The sequence below is a fragment of the Loxodonta africana genome, chromosome 15 (assembly GCF_030014295.1).
Source record: "Loxodonta africana isolate mLoxAfr1 chromosome 15, mLoxAfr1.hap2, whole genome shotgun sequence".
In the NCBI taxonomy this organism is placed as follows: domain Eukaryota; kingdom Metazoa; phylum Chordata; class Mammalia; order Proboscidea; family Elephantidae; genus Loxodonta; species Loxodonta africana.
The window spans coordinates 86,548,559-86,570,201 of record NC_087356.1 but is presented as its reverse complement, the minus strand read 5'-3'; positions in this window follow the sequence as shown (position 1 = coordinate 86,570,201).

Below are 21,643 nucleotides of genomic sequence, written 5' to 3'. Positions count from 1 at the left end.
ATTCTATTGTTTCTGTTGTGTTCTACTCTAACCCCTCCTACCCTACTCTACTCTACTCTAATCGATTCGATTCGATTCTATGCATTTGAATGCAATTCCATGTCATTAGGCTTGAAACGGCTTGATTTAGCTCTATTTGCCTTGAAATGGGTCAATTCGGCTCGCTTCAGCGTAATTAGGCTCGTTCCAACCTTATTCGGCTCTGTTCGGCTCTATTCAACACTTTTCTAATTCCTTCGTCTCTATTTGGCTCCATTCAACACCGTTTCACACCATTCTACTCTCTTCGACTCCATTCTACGCTATTCTATTCTGTTCTACTCTGTGCTACTCTAATCTATTGGAATTGACTCGATTCATCGCGATTTGTCTCTTTTCCTCTCCATTCGACTCGATTCAGCTCGAATTGGATCTGTTCATCTCTATTCTGCACTATTCAACTCTGACTATTTTACTCTACTCAACTCTACTCCATTCTACTCTGCATTCTCTTCTCTTCTACTCTATTCTAGTTTTCTGTGCCCTACCCTACCGAATCCCAGCCTAACTTACACTACTCTAATCTGTTCCATTGCATTCGATTCCATTCAATTCGACTCCGTTGGACGGGATTTGGTGAGATTCCATGAGATTCGACGGGTTTTCGTAAGATTTGATGGAATTCGACGAGATTCGCTGCAATAGGATGTGATTAGTTGCGATTTGGCTCGATTTAGCTTGGCTCATTTTGTTTGTCTCCATTTGGCTCGTTCCAGCTCCACTCGGCTCCATTCAGCTCGAATCTGGTCGATTGGACTCGATTCGGCTCGATTCGGCTCTCTTCGGTGCTATTCGGCTCTAGTCAACTCTTCTCTACTCTATTCATCTCTCTTCGATTCCATTTGGCTCCATTCCACACCATTCTACACTATTCTATTCTACAGAACCCTATCCCACCCTGCTGTATCCTAATCTAGTCTCTTCTTTTCTCTTCTGTTTTATTCTATTCTCATTTTCTATTTTCTCCTTTCCATCCTATGCTATTCTACCACACCCTACACTCAACTAACCTATCCTGACCTATGCTGTTCTATTCTAGTTTATTCTATTTTCTCTCTTCCACCCTATGCGACCCGACCCTGTGCTACCCCACCGTACCATACCCTACTACACAGGGGTAGTCAATAAGAGTACTAATTAAGGGGACTTGTTTGGGCAAGGGTACTAGTTCAGGCTAGTAGTTAAAGCCACTTGACTAGTTAAGAGCACTAGTTAAGGCAAGGGTACTGGTTAAGATGACTAGGTAAGGCCAGGGTACTAGCTAAGGGAAGAGTCCTAGTTAAGGCTACTAGTTGAGGCGAGGGGACTAGTTAATAGCACTAGTTAAGGCCAGGGTACTCGTTAAGGCTAGTGGTTAAGGCAAGCCTACTAGTTAAGCATACTAGTACGGCAGAGGTACTAGTTGAGGCTACTAGTCCAGGCAAGGCAACTAGTTAAGGGTGGTAGTTAAGGCAAGGCTACTAGTTAAGGTTAGTAGTCAGGCTAGGGTACTAGTTGAGATGACTAATTTAGGGTACTTGTCAAGGCAAAGGTACTCTTCAAGGCTAGTTGTCTCGGCTACTGATATATGCCACTAGTCTTGCTGACTAGTCCAGCTGACTAGTCTAGGCTACTACTCGAGCCTTCTCTTGTCTACTATACTGTAGTCTACTTTCGTCTACCCTAGTCTACCCTATCATAAACTACCCCACCCTAACCTTTTCTAATCTATTCCATTTGATTCGATTCAAAGCATTTGGATGCTTTTGGACGCGATGACGCTTGAATCGGCTCGATTCGGCACCATCGGCTCGATTCAGCTCCATTTGGCTCAAATCGCTTCGATTCAGCTCGTTTCGGCTCGATTCGACTCGGTTCAGCCTTATTCGACCCTTATTCGGCTCGGTTCGACTCTTTTCTACTCTATTTGTCTCTATGCGACTCCATTTTCACTCCCTTCTACTCCATTCTACTCCATTCTCTTCTACCCTACGCTGCCTTACTCTAATCTATTCTCATGGATTCCATTTGACGCGATGCGAAACAATTTGACGCGATTCATCTCGTTTTGTTTCCGTTTTCCTCGATTCGCCTAGAATTGCTTCTATTCAGCCATATCCTGCACTATTTGACTCTCTGGAACTCTATTTGACTCAATTCGACTCTTCTCTATTTTTCTCTGCTCTACCCTACTGCACTATATTCTGTTCTTTCTAGTCTGTACTGTTCTATCCTATTCTATTCTACCCTCCCAGCCCCTCCCCTCCCCTTCTCTCATCTACTTCATTCCATTCGATTCCACGCATTTCCACGCGATTCGACGCGATTGGGCTTGAGTCAGCTCGACTCACTTCGGATCAGCTCGATTTGGCTCCAATTCACTCCATTCGGCTCGATTTGGCTCGAATTGCCTCGATGCTGCTGGATTCTGCTCGATTAGGCCTTCTTTGGCCCTATTTGGCCCTATTCTGCTCTCTTCGACTCTTTTCTACTCTTTTCGTCTCTATTCTAAGCATTTCACACCATTCCACACTATTCTGCTCTACCCTAACCTACACCTCTCTAATTGACTCTAATTGATTCGACGCGATTCCTCACAATTCGTCTCCATTCGGCTCTATTCGACTCTATTATACTCTCGTCTACTCTATTGTACTCTAGTCTACTCTTCTCTATTGTGTTGTTTCTGTTCTATTCTACTCTATTCGACCCTACCCTATGCTACCCAACTCTAATCTATTCTAACCCATTTGATTGGATTCGATTCAACCCATTTCGACGCGATTCGCCTCGATTTGGCTCTGTTCAAATCTCCGACTCTACTCCATTCCCCTCTACTCTACTCTAGCCTACTCTTCTCTATTTGTTCTGTATTGCTCTATTCTGTTCTGTCCTATTCTATTCGGTTCTATTCTATTCTACTCTACTCTATTCTACCCTGCCCTACCCTACCATACTCAACCTCCCCTACTCTAATCTATTCAATTCGATTCGACGAATTTGGACGCGATTCGGGTCGAATCAGTTCCATGCGTGTCTGTTCGGCTCCATTTGGCTCGAAGAGTGTCGATCCGGCTTGATTAGGCTCGATTTGGCTCCATCAGGCTCGATTCACTGGATTTGGCTCCTTTTGGCTCCATTCAGCTCGATTCGGTCCTCCTCGGCCCTATTCAGCACTATTTTGCTCTATTCACCTCGTTTCTACTCTTTTTGACTCCACTCGGTTCCATTGCACAGGATTCTACCCCGTCCTACTCCTCCCTACTCTAATTTAATGGAATTGATTCGATGGGATTCTACGTGGTTTGTCTTGTTTCGTCTCCATTTCTCTCGATTCGACTCTGTTCTATACTCTACTCTACACTATTCTACTCTACCCTTTTCTACTCTATTCTGTTGTATTCTTTCTATTCTCTCCTACTGCCTTCGATTCTATTTTACTCTATTCTACCCTACCCTATTCTAATCGATTCTACTGGATTCGATTCCATGCATTTCAATGTGATTCGGCTCAACTAGGCTCCATTGCACGCCATTCATCCGCCTTCAGCTCCAATCGTTTCGATTCAGCTCTAATCGGCTCCATTCGGCTCTAGTCAGCTCTATTCGACTCTATTAGACTCTACTCAACTCTATTATCTCTTTTCCACTCCATTAGACTCCATTAACTCCATTCTACACCATTCTACTCCATCCTTCTCTATTCTATTGTATTGTACTCTAATCTACTCTAGTCTATTCTAATCGATGGGATGTGATTTGACTTGAATCGATGAGATTCAATGCAATTCGATGGGATCCGACGCGATATGGCACGATTCCGCAGGATTCGGCGCGATTCGTCTTGATTTCTATTGCTTCGCCTCTTTTCGGCTCTATATGGCTGTATTTGGCTCTATTTGGCAATATTCAACTCTATTTGGCAATATTCAACTCTATTCTTCTCTGCTCTATAGTATTTGACCCTATTCTATTCTTTCAGTTCTGTTCTGTTCTATCCTGTTCTGTGCTACTGCATTCTATTCTAGCCTACCCTACCCTAACTTACCCTACCCTAATCTCTTCTATTCTATTCAACACTCTTGAACGGGATTCAACCTGACTTGGGTCATATCGGCTCGATTCAGCTCCTTTCTGTGCCATCAACTCGATTCGGTTCTGATCGGCTCTTTTCTGCTCTATTTTGTCTTTTCAGCACTATTCGATTCCATTTGACTCTCGTCTACTCTACTCTGTTCTTTCTCTTCTCTTCTATTCTACTCTACCCTACCCTACCCTAAGCTTACCTGCTCTACACTAATCTATTTCATTTGATTCGACACATTTCAATCCGATTCCACATGGTTCATCTCGATTCACCTAGAATTTGGTCGATTCAGCTGCATTCAGCTCTGTTCGGCTCTATTCAACTCTATTAGACTCTATTCGATTCTACTCGTCTCTACTTCATTGTATTCTATTGTTTCTGTTGTGTTCTACTCTAACCCCTCCTACCCTACGCTACTCTACTCTAATCGATTTGATTCGATTCTATGCATTTGAATGCAATTCCATGTCATTAGGCTTGAATCGGCTTGATTTAGCTCTATTTGCCTTGAAATGGGTCAATTCGGCTCGCTTCAGCGTAATTAGGCTCGTTCCAACCTTATTCGGCCCTGTTCGGCTCTATTCAACACTTTTCTAATTCCTTCGTCTCTATTTGGCTCCATTCAACACCGTTTCACACCATTCTACTCTCTTCGACTCCATTCTACACTATTCTATTCTGTTCTACTCTGCGCTACTCTAATCTATTGGAATTGACTCGATTCATCGCGATTTGTCTCTTTTCCTCTCCATTCGACTCGAATCAGCTCGAATTGGATCTGTTCATCTCTATTCTGCACTATTCAACTCTGACTATTTTACTCTACTCAACTCTACTCCATTCTACTCTGCATTCTCTTCTCTTCTACTCTATTCTAGTTTTCTGTGCCCTACCCTACCGAATCCCAGCCTAACTTACACTACTCTAATCTGTTCCATTGCATTCGATTCCATTCAATTCGACCCCGTTGGACGGGATTTGGTGAGATTCCATGAGATTCGACGGGTTTTCGTAAGATTTGATGGAATTCGACGAGATTCGATGCAATAGGATGTGATTAGTTGCGATTTGGCTCGATTTAGCTCGGCTCATTTTGTTTGTCTCCATTTGGCTCGTTCCAGCTCCACTCGGCTCCATTCAGCTCGAATCTGGTCGATTGGACTCGATTCGGCTCGATTCGGCTCTCTTCGGTGCTATTCGGCTCTAGTCAACTCTTCTCTACTCTATTCATCTCTCTTCGATTCCATTTGGCTCCATTCCACACCATTCTACACTATTCTATTCTACAGAACCCTATCCCACCCTGCTGTATCCTAATCTAGTCTCTTCTTTTCTCTTCTGTTTTAGTCTATTCTCATTTTCTATTTTCTCCTTTCCATCCTATGCTATTCTACCACACCCTACACTCAACTAACCTATCCTGACCTATGCTGTTCTATTCTAGTTTATTCTATTTTCTCTCTTCCACCCTATGCGACCCGACCCTGTGCTACCCCACCGTACCATACCCTACTACACAGGGGTAGTCAATAAGAGTACTAATTAAGGGGACTTGTTTGGGCAAGGGTACTAGTTCAGGCTAGTAGTTAAAGCCACTTGACTAGTTAAGAGCACTAGTTAAGGCAAGGGTACTGGTTAAGATGACTAGGTAAGGCCAGGGTACTAGCTAAGGGAAGAGTCCTAGTTAAGGCTACTAGTTGAGGCGAGGGGACTAGTTAATAGCACTAGTTAAGGCCAGGGTACTCGTTAAGGCTAGTGGTTAAGGCAAGCCTACTAGTTAAGCATACTAGTACGGCAGAGGTACTAGTTGAGGCTACTAGTCCAGGCAAGGCAACTAGTTAAGGGTGGTAGTTAAGGCAAGGCTACTAGTTAAGGTTAGTAGTCAGGCTAGGGTACTAGTTGAGATGACTAATTTAGGGTACTTGTCAAGGCAAAGGTACTCTTCAAGGCTAGTTGTCTCGGCTACTGATATATGCCACTAGTCTTGCTGACTAGTCCAGCTGACTAGTCTAGGCTACTACTCGAGCCTTCTCTTGTCTACTATACTGTAGTCTACTTTCGTCTACCCTAGTCTACCCTATCATAAACTACCCCACCCTAACCTTTTCTAATCTATTCCATTTGATTCGATTCAAAGCATTTTGATGCTTTTGGATGCGATGACGCTTGAATCGGCTCGATTCGGCACCATCGGCTCGATTCAGCTCCATTTGGCTCAAATCGCTTCGATTCAGCTCGTTTTGGCTCGATTCGACTCGGTTCAGCCTTATTCGGCCCTTATTCGGCTCGGTTCGACTCTTTTCTACTCTATTTGTCTCTATGCGACTCCATTTTCACTCCCTTCTACTCCATTCTACTCCATTCTCTTCTACCCTACGCTGCCTTACTCTAATCTATTCTCATGGATTCCATTTGACGCGATGTGAAACAATTGGACGCGATTCATCTCGTTTTGTTTCCGTTTTCCTCGATTCGCCTAGAATTGCTTCTATTCAGCCATATCCTGCACTATTTGACTCTCTGCAACTCTATTTGACTCAATTCGACTCTTCTCTATTTTTCTCTGCTCTACCCTACTGCACTATATTCTGTTCTTTCTAGTCTGTACTGTTCTATCCTATTCTATTCTACCCTCCCAGCCCCTCCCCTCCCCTTCTCTAATCTACTTCATTCCATTCGATTCCACGCATTTCCACGCGATTCGACGCGATTGGGCTTGAGTCAGCTCGACTCACTTCGGATCAGCTCGATTTGGCTCCAATTCACTCCATTCGGCTCGATTTGGCTCGAATTGCCTCGATGCTGCTGGATTCTGCTCGATTAGGCCTTCTTTGGCCCTATTTGGCCCTATTCTGCTCTCTTCGACTCTTTTCTACTCTTTTCGTCTCTATTCTAAGCATTTCACAGCATTCCACACTATTCTGCTCTACCCTAACCTACACCTGTCTAATTGACTCTAATTGATTCAACGCGATTCCTCACAATTCGTCTCCATTCGGCTCTATTCGACTCTATTATACTCTCGTCTACTCTATTGTACTCTAGTCTACTCTTCTCTATTGTGTTGTTTCTGTTCTATTCTACTCTATTCGACCCTACCCTATGCTACCCAACTCTAATCTATTCTAACCCATTTGATTGGATTCGATTCAACCCATTTCGACGCGATTCGCCTCGATTTGGCTCTGTTCAAATCTCCGACTCTACTCCATTCCCCTCTACTCTACTCTAGCCTACTCTTCTCTATTTGTTCTGTATTGCTCTATTCTGTTCTGTCCTATTCTATTCGGTTCTATTCTATTCTACTCTACTCTATTCTACCCTGCCCTACCCTACCATACTCAACCTCCCCTACTCTAATCTCTTCAATTCGATTCGACGAATTTGGACGCGATTCGGGTCGAATCAGTTCCATGCGTGTCTGTTCGGCTCCATTTGGCTCGAAGAGTGTCGATTCGGCTTGATTAGGCTCGATTTGGCTCCATCAGGCTCGATTCACTGGATTTGGCTCCTTTTGGCTCCATTAGGCTCGATTCGGTCCTCCTCGGCCCTATTCAGCACTATTTTGCTCTATTCACCTCTTTTCTACTCTTTTTGCCTCCACTCGGTTCCATTGCACAGGATTCTACCCCGTCCTACTCCTCCCTACTCTAATTTAATGGAATTGATTCGATGGGATTCTACGTGGTTTGTCTTGTTTCATCTCCATTTCTCTCGATTCGACTCTGTTCTATACTCTACTCTACACTATTCTACTCTACCCTTTTCTACTCTATTCTGTTGTATTCTTTCTATTCTCTCCTACTGCCTTCGATTCTATTTTACTCTATTCTATCCTACCCTATTCTAATCGATTCTACTGGATTCGATTCCATGCATTTCAATGGGATTCGGCTCAACTCGGCTCCATTGCACGCCATTCATCCCCCTTCAGCTCCAATCGTTTCGATTCAGCTCTGATTGGCTCCATTCGGCTCTAGTCAGCTCTATTCGGCTCTATTAGACTCTACTCAACTCTATTATCTCTTTTCCACTCCATTAGACTCCATTAACTCCATTCTACACCATTCTACTCCATCCTTCTCTATTCTATTGTATTGTGCTCTAATCTACTCTAGTCTATTCTAATCGATGGGATGTGATTTGACTTGAGTCGATGAGATTCAATGCAATTCGATGGGATCCGACGCGATATGGCACGATTCCGCAGGATTCGGCGCGATTCGTCTTGATTTCTATTGCTTCGCCTCTTTTCGGCTCTATATGGCTGTATTTGGCTCTATTGGGCAATATTCAACTCTATTTGGCAATATTCAACTCTATTCTTCTCTACTCTACAGTATTTGACCCTATTCTATTCTTTCAGTTCTGTTCTGTTCTATCCTGTTCTGTGCTACTGCATTCTATTCTAGCCTACCCTACCCTAACTTACCCTACCCTAATCTCTTCTATTCTATTCAACACTCTTGAACGGGATTCAACCTGACTTGGGTCATATCGGCTCGATTCAGCTCCTTTCTGTGTCATCAACTCGATTCGGTTCTGATCGGCTCTTTTCCGCTCTATTTTGTCTTTTCAGCGCTATTCGATTCCATTTGACTCTAGTCTACTCTACTCTATTCTTTCTCTTCTCTTCTATTCTACTCTACCCTACCCTACCCTAAGCTTACCTGCCCTACACTAATCTATTTCATTTGATTCGACACATTTCAATCCGATTCCACATGATTCATCTCGATTCACCTAGAATTTGGTCGATTCAGCTGCATTCAGCTCTGTTCGGCTCTATTCAACTCTATTAGACTCTATTCGATTCTACTCGTCTCTACTTCATTGTATTCTATTGTTTCTGTTGTGTTCTACTCTAACCCCTCCTACCCTACGCTACTCTACTCTAATCGATTCGATTCGATTCTATGCATTTGAATGCAATTCCATGTCATTAGGCTTGAATCGGCTTGATTTAGCTCTATTTGCCTTGAAATGGGTCAATTCGGCTCGCTTCAGCGTAATTAGGCTCGTTCCAACCTTATTCGGCCCTGTTCGGCTCTATTCAACACTTTTCTAATTCCTTCGTCTCTATTTGGCTCCATTCAACACCGTTTCACACCATTCTACTCTCTTCGACTCCATTCTACACTATTCTATTCTGTTCTACTCTGCGCTACTCTAATCTATTGGAATTGACTCGATTCATCGCGATTTGTCTCTTTTCCTCTCCATTCGACTCGATTCAGCTCGAATTGGATCTGTTCATCTCTATTCTGCACTATTCAACTCTGACTATTTTACTCTACTCAACTCTACTCCATTCTACTCTGCATTCTCTTCTCTTCTACTCTATTCTAGTTTTCTGTGCCCTACCCTACCGAATCCCAGCCTAACTTACACTACTCTAATCTGTTCCATTGCATTCGATTCCATTCAATTCGACCCCGTTGGACGGGATTTGGTGAGATTCCATGAGATTCGACGGGTTTTGGTAAGATTTGATGGAATTCGACGAGATTCGCTGCAATAGGATGTGATTAGTTGCGATTTGGCTCGATTTAGCTCGGCTCATTTTGTTTGTCTGCATTTGGCTCGTTCCAGCTCCACTCGGCTCCATTCAGCTCGAATCTGGTCGATTGGACTCGATTCGGCTCGATTCGGCTCTCTTCGGTGCTATTCGGCTCTAGTCAACTCTTCTCTACTCTATTCATCTCTCTTCGATTCCATTTGGCTCCATTCCACACCATTCTACACTATTCTATTCTACAGAACCCTATCCCACCCTGCTGTATCCTAATCTAGTCTCTTCTTTTCTCTTCTGTTTTAGTCTATTCTCATTTTCTAATTTCTCCTTTCCATCCTATGCTATTCTACCATACCCTACACTCGACTAACCTATCCTGACCTATGCTGTTCTATTCTAGTTTATTCTATTTTCTCTCTTCCACCCTATGCGACCGGACCCTATGCTACCCCACCGTACCATACCCTACTACATAGGGGTACTCAATAAGAGTACTAATTAAGGGGACTTGTTTGGGCAAGGGTACTAGTTCAGGCTAGTAGTTAAAGCCACTTGACTAGTTAATAGCACTAGTTGAGGCCAGGGTACTCGTTAAGGCTAGTGGTTAAGGCAAGCCTACTAGTTAAGCATACTAGTATGGCATAGGAACTAGTTAAGGCTACTAGCCCAGGCAAGGCAACTAGTTAAGGGTGATAGTTAAGGCAAGGCTACTAGTTAAGGTTAGTAGTCAGGCTAGGGTACTAGTTGAGATGACTAATTTAGGGTACTTGTCAAGGCAAAGGTACTCTTCAAGGCTAGTTGTCTAGGCTACTGATATATGCCACTAGTCTTGCTGACTAGTCCAGCTGACTAGTCTAGGCTACTACTCGAGCCTTCTCTTGTCTACTATACTGTAGTCTACTTTCGTCTACCCTAGTCTACCCTATCATAAACTACCCCACCCTAACCTTTTCTAATCTATTCCATTTGATTCGATTCAAAGCATTTCGATGCTTTTGGACGCGATGACGCTTGAATCGGCTCGATTCGGCTCGGTTCGGCACCATCGGCTCGATTCAGCTCCATTTGGCTCAAATCGCTTCGATTCAGCTCGTTTCGGCTCGATTCGACTCGGTTCAGCCTTATTCGGCCCTTATTCGGCTCGATTCGACTCTTTTCTACTCTATTTGTCTCTATGCGACTCCATTTTCACTCCCTTCTACTCCATTCTCTTCTACCCTACCCTGCCTTACTCTAATCTATTCTCATGGATTCCATTTGACGCGATGCGAAACAATTTGATGCGATTCATCTCGTTTTGTTTCCGTTTTCCTCGATTCGCCTACAATTGCCTCTATTCACCATATCCTGCACTATTTGACTCTCTGCAACTCTATTTGACTCAATTCGACTCTTCTCTATTTTTCTCTGCTCTACCCTACTGCACTATATTCTGTTCTTTCTAGCCTGTACTGTTCTATCCTATTCTATTCTACCCTCCCAGCCCCTCCCCTCCCCTTCTCTAATCTACTTCATTCCATTCGATTCCACGCATTTCCACACGATTCGACGCGATTGGGCTTGAGTCAGCTCGATTCACTTCGGATCAGCTCGATTTGGCTCCAATTCACTCCATTCGGCTCGATTTGGCTCGAATTGCCTCGATGCTGCTGGATTCTGCTCGATTAGGCCTTCTTTGGCCCTATTTGGCCCTATTCTGCTCTCTTCGACTCTTTTCTACTCTTTTCGTCTCTATTCTAAGCATTTCACACCATTCCACACTATTGTGCTCTACCCTTACCTACACCACTCTAATTGACTCTAATTGGTTCGACGCGATTCCTCACAATTCGTCTCCATTCGGCTCTATTCGACTCTATTATACTCTCGTCTACTCTATTGTACTCTAGTCTACTCTTCTCTATTGTGTTGTTTCTGTTCTATTCTACTCTATTCGACCCTACCCTATGCTACCCAACTCTAATCTGTTCTAACCCATTTGATTGGATTCCATTCAACCCATTTCGACGCGATTCGCCTCGATTTGGCTCTGTTCAAATCTCCGACTCTACTCCATTCCCCTCTACTCTACTCTAGCCTACTCTTCTCTATTTGTTCTGTATTGCTCTATTCTGTTCTGTCCTATTCTATTCGGTTCTATTCTATTCTACTCTACTCTATTCTACCCTGCCCTACCCTACCATACTCAACCTCCCCTACTCTAATCTATTCAATTCGATTTGACGAATTTGGACGCGATTCGGGTCGAATCAGTTCCATGCGTGTCTGTTCGGCTCCATTTGGCTCGAAGAGTGTCGATCCGGCTTGATTAGGCTCGATTTGGCTCCATTAGGCTCGATTCACTGGATTTGGCTCCTTTTGGCTCCATTCAGCTCGATTCGGTCCTGCTCAGCCCTATTCAGCACTATTTTGCTCTATTCACCTCTTTTCTACTCTTTTTGCCTCCACTCGGTTCCATTGCACAGGATTCTACCCCGTCCTACTCCTCCCTACTCTAATTTAATGGAATTGATTCGATGGGATTCTACGTGGTTTGTCTTGTTTCGTCTCCATTTCTCTCGATTCGACTCTGTTCTACTCTACTCTACCCTTTTCTACTCTATTCTGTTGTATTCTTTCTATTCTCTCCTACTGCCTTCGATTCTATTTTACTCTATTCTATCCTACCCTATTCTAATCGATTCTACTGGATTCGATTCCATGCATTTCAATGGGATTCGGCTCAACTCGGCTCCATTGCACGCCATTCATCCCCCTTCAGCTCCAATCGTTTCAATTCAGCTCTGATTGGCTCCATTCGGCTCTAGTCAGCTCTATTCGGCTCTATTAGACTCTACTCAACTCTATTATCTCTTTTCCACTCCATTAGACTCCATTAACTCCATTCTACACCATTCTACTCCATCCTTCTCTATTCTATTGTATTGTGCTCTAATCTACTCTAGTCTATTCTAATCGATGGGATGTGATTTGACTTGAGTCGATGAGATTCAATGCAATTCGATGGGATCCGACGCGATATGGCACGATTCCGCAGGATTCGGCGCGATTCGTCTTGATTTCTATTGCTTCGCCTCTTTTCGGCTCTATATGGCTGTATTTGGCTCTATTGGGCAATATTCAACTCTATTTGGCAATATTCAACTCTATTCTTCTCTACTCTACAGTATTTGACCCTATTCTATTCTTTCAGTTCTGTTCTGTTCTATCCTGTTCTGTGCTACTGCATTCTATTCTAGCCTACCCTACCCTAACTTACCCTACCCTAATCTCTTCTATTCTATTCAACACTCTTGAACGGGATTCAACCTGACTTGGGTCATATCGGCTCGATTCAGCTCCTTTCTGTGCCATCAACTCGATTCGGTTCTGATCGGCTCTTTTCCGCTCTATTTTGTCTTTTCAGCGCTATTCGATTCCATTTGACTCTAGTCTACTCTACTCTATTCTTTCTCTTCTCTTCTATTCTACTCTACCCTACCCTACCCTAAGCTTACCTGCCCTACACTAATCTATTTCATTTGATTCGACACATTTCAATCCGATTCCACATGATTCATCTCGATTCACCTAGAATTTGGTCAATTCAGCTGCATTCAGCTCTGTTCGGCTCTATTCAACTCTATTAGACTCTATTCGATTCTACTCGTCTCTACTTCATTGTATTCTATTGTTTCTGTTGTGTTCTACTCTAACCCCTCCTACCCTACTCTACTCTACTCTAATCGATTCGATTCGATTCTACGCATTTGAATGCAATTCCATGTCATTAGGCTTGAATCGGCTTGATTTAGCTCTATTTGCCTTGAAATGGGTCAATTCGGCTCGCTTCAGCGTAATTAGGCTCGTTCCAACCTTATTCGGCCCTGTTCGGCTCTATTCAACACTTTTCTAATTCCTTCGTCTCTATTTGGCTCCATTCAACACCGTTTCACACCATTCTACTCTCTTCGACTCCATTCTACGCTATTCTATTCTGTTCTACTCTGCGCTACTCTAATCTATTGGAATTGACTCGATTCATCGCGATTTGTCTCTTTTCCTCTCCATTCGACTCGATTCAGCTCGAATTGGATCTGTTCATCTCTATTCTGCACTATTCAACTCTGACTATTTTACTCTACTCAACTCTACTCCATTCTGCTCTGCCTTCTCTTCTCTTCTACTCTATTCTAGTTTTCTGTGCCCCTCCCTACCGAATCCCAGCCTAACTTACACTACTCTAATCTGTTCCATTGCATTCGATTCCATTCAATTCGACCCCGTTGGACGGGATTTGGTGAGATTCCATGAGATTCGACGGGTTTTGGTAAGATTTGATGGAATTCGACGAGATTCGCTGCAATAGGATGTGATTAGTTGCGATTTGGCTCGATTACCTCGGCTCATTTTGTTTGTCTGCATTTGGCTCGTTCCAGCTCCACTCGGCTCCATTCAGCTCGAATCTGGTCGATTGGACTCGATTTGGCTCGATTCGGCTCTCTTCGGTGCTATTCGGCTCTAGTCAACTCTTCTCTACTCTATTCATCTCTCTTCGATTCCATTTGGCTCCATTCCACACCATTCTACACTATTCTATTCTACAGAACCCTATCCCACCCTGCTGTATCCTAATCTAGTCTCTTCTTTTCTATTCTCTTTTATTCTATTCTCATTTTCTATTTTCTCCTTTCCATCCTATGCTATTCTACCATACCCTACACTCAACTAACCTATCCTGACCTATGCTGTTCTATTCTAGTTTATTCTATTTTCTCTCTTCCACCCTATGCGACCCGACCCTGTGCTACCCCACCGTACCATACCCTACTACGTAGGGGTACTCAATAAGAGTACTAATTAAGGGGACTTGTTTGGGCAAGGGTACTAGTTCAGGCTAGTAGTTAAAGCCACTTGACTAGTTAAGAGTCCTAGTTAAGGCAAGAGTACTGGTTAAGATGGCTAGGTAAGGCCAGGGTACTAGTTAAGGGAAGAGTCCTAGTTAAGGCTACTAGTTGAGGCGAGGGGACTAGTTAATAGCACTAGTTAAGGCCAGGGTACTCGTTAAGGCTAGTGGTTAAGGCAAGCCTACTAGTTAAGCATACTAATACGGCAGAGGTACTAGTTAAGGCTACTAGTCCAGGCAAGGCAACTAGTTAAGGGTGGTAGTTAAGGCAAGGCTACTCGTTAAGGTTAGTAGTCAGGCTAGGGTACTAGTTGAGATGACTAATTTAGGGTACTTGTCAAGGCAAAGGTACTCTTCAAGGCTAGTTGTCTCGGCTACTGATATATGCCACTAGTCTTGCTGACTAGTCCAGCTGACTAGTCTAGGCTACTACTCGAGCCTTCTCTTGTCTACTATACTGTAGTCTACTTTCGTCTACCCTAGTCTACCCTATCATAAACTACCCCACCCTAACCTTTTCTAATCTATTCCATTTGATTCGATTCAAAGCATTTCGATGCTTTTGGACGCGATGACGCTTGAATCGGCTCGATTCGGCTCGATTCGGCACCATCGGCTCGATTCAGCTCCATTTGGCTCAAATCGCTTCGATTCAGCTCGTTTCGGCTCGATTCGACTCGGTTCAGCCTTATTCGGCCCTTATTCGGCTCGATTCGACTCTTTTCTACTCTCTTTGTCTCTATGCGACTCCATTTTCACTCCCTTCTACTCCATTCTCTTCTACCCTACCCTGCCTTACTCTAATCTATTCTCATGGATTCCATTTGACGCGATGCGAAACAATTTGACGCGATTCATCTCGTTTTGTTTCCGTTTTCCTCGATTCGCCTAGGATTGCCTCTATTCAGCCATATCCTGCACTATTTGACTCTCTGCAACTCTATTTGACTCAATTCGACTCTTCTCTATTTTTCTCTGCTCTACCCTACTGCACTATATTCTGTTCTTTCTAGTCTGTACTGTTCTATCCTATTCTATTCTACCCTCCCAGCCCCTCCCCTCCCCTTCTCTAATCTACTTCATTCCATTCGATTCCACGCATTTCCACGCGATTCGACGCGATTGGGCTTGAGTCAGCTCGATTCACTTCGGATCAGCTCGATTTGGCTCCAATTCACTCCATTCGGCTCGATTTGGCTCGAATTGCCTCGATGCTGCTGGATTCTGCTCGATTAGGCCTTCTTTGGCCCTATTTGGCCCTATTCTGCTCTCTTCGACTCTTTTCTACTCTTTTCGTCTCTATTCTAAGCATTTCACACCATTCCACGCTATTCTGCTCTACCCTAACCTACACCACTCTAATTGACTCTAATTGATTCGACGCAATTCCTCACAATTCGTCTCCATTCGGCTCTATTCGACTCTATTATACTCTCGTCTACTCTATTGTACTCTAGTCTACTCTTCTCTATTGTGTTGTTTCTGTTCTATTCTACTCTATTCGACCCTACCCTATGCTACCCAACTCTAATCTGTTCTAACCCATTTGACTGGATTCGATTCAACCCATTTCGACGCGATTCGCCTCGATTTGGCTCTGTTCAAATCTCCGACTCTACTCCATTCCCCTCTACTCTGCTATAGCCTTCTCTTCTCTCTTTGTTCTGTATTGCTCTATTCTGTTCTGTTCTACTACTCTATTCTGTTCTATTCTATTCTACTCTACTCTATTCTACCCTACCCTACCCTACTGAACCTCCCCTACTCTAATCTGTTCATTTCGATTCGACGAATTTGGACGCGATTCAGGTCGAATCAGTTCCATTCGTGTCCGCTCGGCTCCATTTGGCTCGAACAGTGTCGATCCGGCTCGATTAGGCTCGATTTGGCTCCATGAGGCTCGATTCACTGGATTCGGCTCCTTTTGGCTGCATTCAGCTCGATTCGGTCCTCCTCGGCCCTATTCAGCACTATCCTGCTCTATTCACCTCTTCTCTACTCTATTGGACTCCATTCGGTTCCATTGCACAGGATTCTACCCCATTCTACTCCTCCCTACTCTAATTTCATGGAATTGATTCGATGGGATTCTACGTGGTTTGTCTTGTTTCGTCTCCATTTGGCTCGATTCGACTCTGTTCTACTCTACTCTACACTATTCTGCTCTGCTCTACCCTTTTCTACTCTATTCTGTTGTGTTCTTTCTATTCTCTTCTACTGCCTTCGATTCTATTTTACTCTATTCTATCCTACCCTATTCTGGTCTATTCTACTGGATTCGATTCCATGCATTTCAATGTGATTCGGCTCAACTCGGCTCCATTGCACTCCATTCATCCCCCTTCAGCTCCAATCGTTTCGATTCAGCTCTGATCGGCTCCATTCAGCTCTAGTCAGCTCTATTCGGCTCTGTTAGACTCTACTCAACTCTATTATCTCTTTTCCACTCCATTAACTCCATTCTACACCATTCTACTCCATCCTTCTCTGTTCTATTGTATTGTACTCTAATCTAGTCTATTCTAATCGATTGGATGTGATTTGACTTGAATCGATGGTATTGAATGCAATTTGATGGGATCCGACGCGATATGGCACGATTCCGCAGGATTCGGCGCGATTCGTCTTGATTTCTATCGCTTCGGCTCTTTTTGGCTCTATATGGCTGTATTTGGCAATATTCAACTCTCTTCTTCTCTACTCTTCTCTACTCTACAGTACTTGACCCTATTCTATTCTTTCAGTTCCGTTCTCTTCTATGCTGTTCTGTGCTACTGCATTCTAGTCTAGCCTACCCTGCCCTAACTTACCCTACCCTAATCTCTTCTATTCTATTCAACACTCTTGAACGGGATTCAACCTGACTTGGGTCATATCGGCTCGATTCAGCTCGTTTCTGGGCCATCAACTCGATTCGGTTCCGATTGGCTCTTTTCCGCTCTGTTTTGTCTTTTCAGCACTATTCGATTCTATTTGACTCTAGTCTACTCTATTCTTTCTCTTCTGTTCTGTTCTACTCTACCCTACCCTACCCTAACCTTACCTGCCCTACACGAATCTATTTGATTTGATTCGACGCATTTCAATCCGATTCAACATGATTCGTCTCGATTCACTGAGAATTTCGTCGATTCAGCTGCATTCAGCTCTGTTCGGCTCTATTCAACTCTATTAGAGTCCATTCTATCGTACTCGTCTCTACTTCATTGTATTCTATTGTTTCTGTTGTGTTCTACTCTAACCCCTCCTAGCCTACTCTACTCTAATCGATTCGATTCTATGCATTTGAACGCAATTCCACGTCATTAGGCTTGAATCGGCTTGATTTAGCTCTACTTGCCTTGAATTGGGTCAATTTGGCTCGATTCAGCCTAATTAGGCTCGTTCCAACCTTATTCGGCCCTGTTCGGCTCTATTCAACACTTTTCTAATTCATTCGTCTCTACTTGGCTCCATTCAACACCATTTCACACCAGTCTACTCTGTTCGACTCCATTCTACACTATTCTATTCTGTTCTACTCTGCGCTACTCTAATCTATTGGAATTGACTCGATTCATCGCGATTTGTCTCTTTTCCTCTCCATTCGACTCGATTCAGCTCGAATTGGATCTGTTCATCTCTATTCTGCACTATTCGACTCTGACTATTTTACTCTACTCAACTCTACTCCATTCTACTCTTTGCATCCTCTTCTCTTCTACTCTATTCTAGTTTTCTGTGCCCTACCCTACCGAATCCCAGCCTAACTTACACTACTCTAATCTGTTCCGTTGAATTCGATTCCATTCGGTTCGACCCCATTGGACGGGATTTGGTGAGATTCCATGAGATTCGACGGGTTTGGGTAGGATTTGATGGAATTCGACGAGATTCACTGCAATAGGATGTGATTAGGTGCGATTTGGCTCGATTTAGCTCGGCTCATTTTGTTTGTCTCTATTTGGCTCGTTCCAGCACATTCGGCTCCATTCAGCTCGAACCTGGTCGATTGGACTCGATTTGGCTCGATTCGGTTCGATTCGGTGGTATTTGGCTCTAGTCAACTCTTCTCTACTCTATTCATCTCTCTTCCATTCCACTTGGCTCCATTCCACACCGTTCTACACTATTCTATTCTACACGACCCTATCCCACCCTGCTGTATCCTAATCTAGTCTCTTCTTTTCTATTCTCTTTTATTCTATTCTCATTTTCTGTTTTCTCCTTTCCATCCTATGCTATTCTAGCATACCCTACACTCAACTAAGCTATCCTGACCTATGCTGTTCTATTCTATTTTATTCTATTTTCTCTCTTCCACCGTATGCGACCCTACCCTATGCTACCCCACCGTACCATACCCTACTACGTAGGGGTACTCAATAAGAGTACTAATTAAGGGGACTTGTTTGGGCAAGGGTACTAGTTCAGGCTGGTACTTAAAGCCACTTGACTAGTGAAGAGTACTAGTTAAGGCAAGGGTACTAGTGAAGACGATAGGTAAGGCAAGGGTACTAGTTAAGGGTACATGTTACAGGAAGAGTCCTAGTTAAGGCTACTAGTTGAGGCAAGGGTACTAGTTAACAGCACTAGTTAAGGCCAGGGTACTAGTTAAGGCTAGTGGCTAAGGCAAGCCTACTAGTTCAGCATACTAGTATGGCAGAGGTACTAGTTAAGACTGCTAGGTCAGGCAAGGCAACTAGTTAAGGGTGCTAGTTAAGGCAAGGCTACTAGTTAAGGTTAGTAGTCAGGCTAGGGTACTAGTTGAGATGACTAATTTAGGGTACTTGTCAAGGCAAAGGTACCATTCAAGGCTAGTTGTCTAGGCTACTGATATATGCCACTAGTCTTGCTGACTAGTCCAGCTGACTAGTCTAGGCTACTACTCGAGCCTTCTCTTGTCTACTATACTGTAGTCTACTTTCGTCTACCCTAGTCTACCCTATCATAAACTACCCCACCCTAACCTTTTCTAATCTATTCCATTTGATTCGGTTCAAAGCATTTGGATGCTTTTGGACGCGATGACGCTTGAATCGGCTCGATTCGGCTCGATTCGGCACCATCGGCTCGATTCAGCTCCATTTGGCTCAAATCTCTTCGATTCAGCTCGTTTCGGCTCGATTCGGCTCGGTTCAGCCTTATTCGGCCCTATTCGGCTCGACTCGACTCTTTTCTACTCTATTTGTCTCTATGCGACTCCATTTTCACTCCCTTCTACTCCATTCTACTCTATTCTCTTCTACCCTACCCTGCCTTACTCTAATCTATTCTCATGGATTCCATTCGGCGCGATTCGAAACAATTTGACGCGATTCATCTCGTTTTCTTTCCATTTGGCTCGATTCGCCTAGAATTGGCTCTATTCAGCCATATCCTGCACTATTTGACTCTGCAACTCTAATTGACTCAATTCTACTCTACTCTTCTCTACTTTTCTCTGCTCTACCCTACTGTACTAGATTCTGTTCTTTCTATTCTGTACTGTTCTATCCTATTCTATTCTACCCTCCCAGCCCCTCCCCTCCCCTTCTCTAATCTTCATTCGATTCGATTCCACGCATTTCCACGCGATTCGACGCGATTGGCCTTGAATCAGCTCACTTCACTTCGAATCAGCTCCATTTGGCTCCAATTCACTCCATTCGGCTCGATTTGGCCCGAATTGCGTCGATTCTGCTGGATTCTGCTCGATTAGGCCTTCTTTGGCCCTATTTGGCCCTATTCTGCTCTATTCGACTCTTTTCTACTCTTTCCGTCTCTATTCTAAGCATTTCACACCATTCTACACTATTCTGCTCTACCCTAACCTACACCACTCTAATTTACTCTAATTGATTCGACGCGATTCCTCGCAATTCGTCTCCATTCGGCTCTATTCGACTCTATTATACTCTCGTCTACTCTAGTCTACTCTTCTCTATTCTACTCTATTCTACCCTACCCTATGCTACCCAACTCTAATCTATTCTAACCCATTTGACTGGATTCGATTCAACCCATTTCGACGCGATTCGCCTCGATTTGGCTCTGTTCAAATCTCTTCGACTCTACTCCATTCCCCTCTACTCTGCTCTAGCCTACTCTTCTCTCTTTGTTCTGTATTGCTCTATTCTGTTCTGTTCTACTATTCTATTCTGTTTTATTCTATTCTACTCTACTCTATTCTACCCTACCCTACCCTACTGAACCTCCCCTACTCTAATCTGTTCATTTCGATTCGACGAATTTGGACGCGATTCGGGTCGAATCAGTTCCATTCGTGTCCGCTCGGCTCCATTTGGCTCGAATAGTGTCGATCTGGCTCGATTAGGCTCGATTTGGCTCCATGAGGCTCGATTCACTGGATTCGGCTCCTTTTGGCTGCATTCAGCTCGATTCGGTCCTCCTCGGCCCTATTCAGCACTATTCTGCTCTCTTCACCTCTTCTCTACTCTATTGGACTCCATTCGGTTCCATTGCACAGGATTCTACCCCATTCTACTCCTCCCTACTCTAATTTCATGGAATTGATTCGATGGGATTCTACGTGGTTTGTCTTGTTTCGTCTCCATTTGGCTCGATTCGACTCTGTTCTACTCTACTCTACACTATTCTGCTCTGCTCTACCCTTTTCTACTCTATTCTGTTGTGTTCTTTCTATTCTCTTCTACTGCCTTCGATTCTATTTTACTCTATTCTATCCTACCCTATTCTGGTCTATTCTACTGGATTCGATTCCATGCATTTCAATGTGATTCGGCTCAACTCGGCTCCATTGCACTCCATTCATCCCCCTTCAGCTCCAATCGTTTCGATTCAGCTCTGATCGGCTCCATTCGGCTCTAGTCAGCTCTATTCGGCTCTGTTAGACTCTACTCAACTCTATTATCTCTTTTCCACTCCATTAACTCCATTCTACACCATTCTACTCCATCCTTCTCTGTTCTATTGTATTGTACTCTAATCTAGTCTATTCTAATCGATTGGATGTGATTTGACTTGAATCGATGGGATTGAATGCAATTTGATGGGATCCGACGCGATATGGCACGATTCCGCAGGATTCGGCGCGATTCGTCTTGATTTCTATCGCTTCGGCTCTTTTTGGCTCTATATGGCTGTATTTGGCAATATTCAACTCTCTTCTTCTCTACTCTTCTCTACTCTACAGTAC